Source organism: Pongo abelii, chromosome 9 (assembly GCF_028885655.2).
Source record: "Pongo abelii isolate AG06213 chromosome 9, NHGRI_mPonAbe1-v2.0_pri, whole genome shotgun sequence".
In the NCBI taxonomy this organism is placed as follows: Eukaryota; Metazoa; Chordata; class Mammalia; order Primates; family Hominidae; genus Pongo; species Pongo abelii.
The window spans coordinates 132165124-132170326 of NC_071994.2; positions in this window are offsets into that span (position 1 = coordinate 132165124).

Genomic DNA, 5203 nt, shown 5'->3' on the forward strand with positions numbered 1-5203 from the left:
TAAAAAACAGGGTTTACACCCTTAAGGAACTTGTAGATTGCAGGTAGAGGAGAGAGACAGGTCACAGAACCCCCAACACATGTGATCGGAGCTCTATCAGAGGGAAGTGGAGGGGTCAAGGTGTCCACAGAGGAGGGGATCTCAGTGCCCCTGGAGATTCAGGGGAGTTTAGCCCAGCTCAGCTCCAAGCCATCCAGTTTCATTCCTCTTCCCCTTTGGGCTCCTGTTGACCCTTCCTCAGCCACATCTTCTACATCATGCTCTTCCAAGCCCCAGTGTGCATAGGAGTCACTTGGAGATCTTGTTAAAAGGCAAATTCTCTTTGAGCAGGTGGAGGGTGGAGCCTGAGATTCCGCATTTCATACATGATCCCGGGGGTGGCACTGTTGCCGCCAGACTGTGCAACCCACTACCCATCCCAAGGCTCTTTCTTCCTTTGCCTTGTGGCAGTCTTATCACCTCAGGCCAGCACCAGGGCCCAGCCCACGAATGCTCTCCTTGCCTCTAATCTTAGACTGTGCAATGCCGTAGCCACCAGCCATAGTGCCTACTTAAATGCAAATTAATTAAAATTTAAAATTCCCTTTCCTATTCACAGTAGCCACATTTTACATATGCAGTAGCCACAATGCCACGTTATACAGAAAAGATATTAAGCACTTTCTTCATTGCAAAAGTTCTGTTGGGTGGCACTGCACAATAATCTCAGCTCCACCTAAACTAACCACAAACTGACTACCAGCCTCACCACACTGTCAGCTCCTTGAAGACAAGTTCTGTATTTGTCTTGTCATTTTTCTCTAACTACAGAACCTACCCCATATCCTTTCTTTCATTTGACAAATATTTATTTATCATCTCCTATGTAGCAGATGCTGTGCTTAGCACTGGGAGCAAGTGGCACCCAGAGGTGAACAAGACAAACATGGTCCTTGTCATTGCAGAGGTCACAAAATATGTGCTCCATAAGTCTTCATTGAAAAGAATAAATGAATGAATCATACACAGACAACCCCCAGGGAAATCTTCACAATGATTTTCATAATTCTTCCCAACTCAGAAATTCTTAATACTTGCTTTCAATCTGCAGAAGAAAATCCAGATGCCACAGCCTGGGATATGAGGCCCTTCTGAGAGGCAGAGATGCGTGGTCAATGTCTTCATTTGTTAGGGCTGCCATAACAAAACACCACCGACTGGGTGGCTCAAATAGAAATTGATTTCCCACAGCCCTGGAAGTTAGGAGTCCAAGATCAAGGTTGTCAACAAAGTTGGTTTCTCCTGAGGCCTCTCTGCTTGGCTTGGAGACAGCTGCCTTCTCCTAGTGTCCTCAAGGTCGTTCCTCTTCTTATAAGGATACCAGTCAGATTGGATTAGGACTCACCCTAATGGTCTTAGTTTAATTAATTCTTTTCTTTTTTTTTTTTTTTTTTTGAGATGGACTCTCACTCTGTCGCACAGGCTGGAGTGCAGTGGCATGATCTTGGCTCACTGCAACCTCCGCCTCCCAGGTTCAAGCGATTCTCCTTCCTCAGACTCCCGAGTAGCTGGGTCTACAGGCGTGCCCGGCTAATTTTGTATTTTTAGTAGAGACAGAGTTTCCCCACGTTGGCCAGTCTGATCTCGAACTCCTGACCTCAGGTGATCCACCCACCTCGGCCTCCCAAAGTATGAGATTATGGGCATGAGCCACCACACCTGGCCCCTTAGTTTAATTTAATCACCCCTTTAAAGGCCCTGTCTCCAAATACAGTCACATTGGGAAGCACTGGGAATCAGGCCTTCGACATCTGAATTTGGGAGAGACACCGTTCATCTCATAACAATTAGAAATATGATCTTGGAAACTAACAAAACTGGGTTCTGATAGCAGGTCTGAAATTCCTGCCGGTGTGAGGGGACTTGACTTGTCTGAGCCTGTTTTCTCTCCGGAGAAAGGTGCTAAAGCTACCTCCCTCCCGAGGCTGTCGAGAAAATTACAAGCAATTACTTACATGAAGCACCCAGCAGAGCTCAGCACATAGTAGGCAGGGGGTTAATTACAGCCACTGGCATCACCACTTTACCGCCCAGATCCCCCAGCAGCAACCCTTCCCTTTCTTGTGGTCCCTGAACACCCTGAGCCTTGCCTGCCCCAGCCTTGATTTCCAGCCCGGCTCCTTGACTCCTCTCCCTCTCATCACATTCAAACCTTAGTCTTCCTTCCCTAAGTCCTTCAGACCTTCCTTCTCTGCGTAGCCTTGCTGTCAGAAGTCAGTCCCAGCTCCTCTTCTCCAAGCTGTGTTAGCATTCCTGTCAATTCCACACCAGCTCCCAATTAACACCTAGGAATTAAAATCCCATGCTGTTAATTTGTCTGCTGACTTCCCCCCACCCGCAGATATGCCACCTTCCCTGTTAGATGCGAGACATTTGAGATCAAAGCCCACCATTATACCTTTTGGTCTCTCTCATAGCACCTATCAAAGTGTCTCATAGTAGGTCTTTGTCAACCAAGAGAGTTTGTGGACATAAAAATACTTACATACAGTCAATATTCGCTAACTGAGTAGGTGTAGGTGTAGGGGTGTGTGTGTGTGTTTGTGTATGTGTCTGTTTAGCATTTCAAAAGCCATGGGAAAGAGAAACACCAAACTCAGGTGGCTGGTTCTCTCCTGAGGGTAATCCCACGTGGACTTGGCAGTGTTGGCAATGCCTGGTTTTGTTTTTTTAAACTGGGTGGCAGCTACAGTATTATGTTAAATATTGCAAAATAATATGTCCTTACTCGATAGATATCTGCTGTTTATGGATGTATGAAGAATTCTCCTGACATGAGAGAAAATGCTTAAAATATTTGTTTTAGAAGCTACTTAGTTAGGATTTCAGAGTATAACTCAACAAACTCCTTTAATTAATATTTTATCTAAAAGGAAATATTTATGAGACATTACCAGGCTCATAAATGCAAATATAACTTCTATAAATAGGAGAGAAAATAATTTTCTGCAAGTCTTATATTCTAAAGAGAACATCTTTAATTGTGAACCCATCTCCTGCTCGATGAAAGAAGGTAAGAGAAGCAGATAAAGGGAACAGAAGAGGTGGGGCTATACTCTAATTAACAGTGATAATACATACACATTTTCTGTTGCTTTCAAGCACCACCTCATCAATTTTCAGACAATGAAAGACACACTTAGCACCTTGTACCGCTCCCTGAGTAGTTCTTTTATTGCATTTCTATCCTCAGATGCTGTCTGTGCTCTTTGAGAGGCTTGGGCCTCTCAAAGCTCCTCCAAGTTTGCAACAATCGCTCAGGACCAGAATCCCCAAATTTCTCATTTTTCAGTTCTCGGGTGAGACCTGGACACAAATTTTTCTGTCTCCTGACCCAAGGTCCCATCACTGAGAGAATCTTTGCAAAACAGTATTTCCCAGAGCACCCTATATTTTGCTTTAAAGTCAGTCCAACTCCCCCTACCCCCACCCCGTAATGGCAAAAGGAATATCATGGTCTTTATACCTAATCCAAAAGCAACTGCTGCCCCAGGACAGAGCCCCTCCTCGGGGCTCAGCAGATGATTATAATGTGTGTTATCTGGACCTGAGGACTGCACAGTCAAAGCCTCTCCCAAGAACTAGGCAATTAGGGAATTAAGAACTTTCTCCTCAATAGTGTTAAGCCCTGAGGTCAAACAACATATGGTGCAGTGCATGAGCATCTAGGCAAGCTGAGTCCCCTAAGAGGACACAGAGCTTTCCTGTTAGTCAGGGCCTGTTGCAGGCACATTTAATAATCACCCCCTCTACAGAGAGAAGAGAGGCAACCAGGAGGCCCACTCTGGCTGGACCGCTCTGTGCTCTGTCCCAGGGGAGGGTGCCTGGGCAATGGGCTGTGTGTACGCTGGTCTCCGAGGCAAGAGGACCCCCAGGCCACTATTAGAGACTAAGTTTCCTTAGTCCTTACAGGAGAGGATGGACTTGGGCACCATCCAGTATTAGTGACAAGCATTTTTCTCATTGCAAGGAAATAAACCAGTTTTCTGGTCGTAGACATCATTCACTTAGCACTTGTACTAGGTGCTAGGGGTACCCCACGTTTGACCAAGCTGTGTCTGCCCCTGAGAGAGGGGGCTGGCATGGGGGGTGTTGACCCCAAAAGGCTGGGTAACAGAGAGGGGCCAGAAGGAACACCACCGGGTGAGAAGGGCCACTCTGAGCAGACCGGTCCTCAGAGACACCTGCCGGCCCTCCCCAGACAGCAGCCCTCCCTTTCAGCCTGCCCTGGCAGCTGCCTTTCCTACGGCTTCCACGAATTAAAGAACACACTCTGGTCATCATCTGTCCTCAAGGCAGGTAGGAATCCAAAAGGGAGAGCCGGGAGGTGGCGCGGAGGACGCCGGCTCTGCCCACGCCTGGGCAAGGTTGAGCTCCGTTCCCTCCGGGCTGCTCCGGCCTCCCGTCCGTGCAGGGCGCGTTTCCAGCCATCGCCGCCCAGCCGCCGCCGCCGCACGCCGGGGAGAGATTGTCCGGGGTGAGCAGCGAACCCGAGAACAGCTAGCCTGGGTCCCGACCCTGGACCTACTCGACCAGCAGCTGGCGGATCAGGCTCCCGGACCCTCACTCCACTGCGGGAATCAGAGCCGTCGGGCGGGAGATGCAGCGCCCAGACTGTGGCTCCCCCGCCTTCCCAAAGGAATCCCCCCATCTGCTCCATCCCTCTCGGGAAACGGCGAAATGCTGCCAACCGTCCGCTTAGCGCACCGCGGAGCGACTGAGCAGCCCCGCCGAGGCTCCGAGCCAAGATTTCTGCCCTAATAGTTTCTCCCTTCTTTCTGTCTGCTCCACCGCACCCACTAAATACGCGGCGCTCACACACGGACACGCGTGACACGCAGCGCTCACACACAGGCATGGGATGCTCACACACGCGCGCGCAGGTCTCCGTCCCTGGCGCCCCGCAGCAGGGGTGCAGCCGGGGGCAGGGGGAGCCGGGGGAGGGCGCAGGGGGCCGCGGGGACGCGAGCGGAGGGCTGGATGCCCGCCAGGCTCTCTCTCCTCCTTCCTCTTCCCTCCCAGTCCTGCCGAGCTGACTGCGTCCCCGATCACATGGAGCCCCCGCCCCACCCCAGCCCGCCCCCCGCCCCACCCCAGCCCGCCCCCCGCCGCCAATGCCGGTGGCCCTTCCAGTCGCGTTACTACCCAGAGATTCATTTGTACC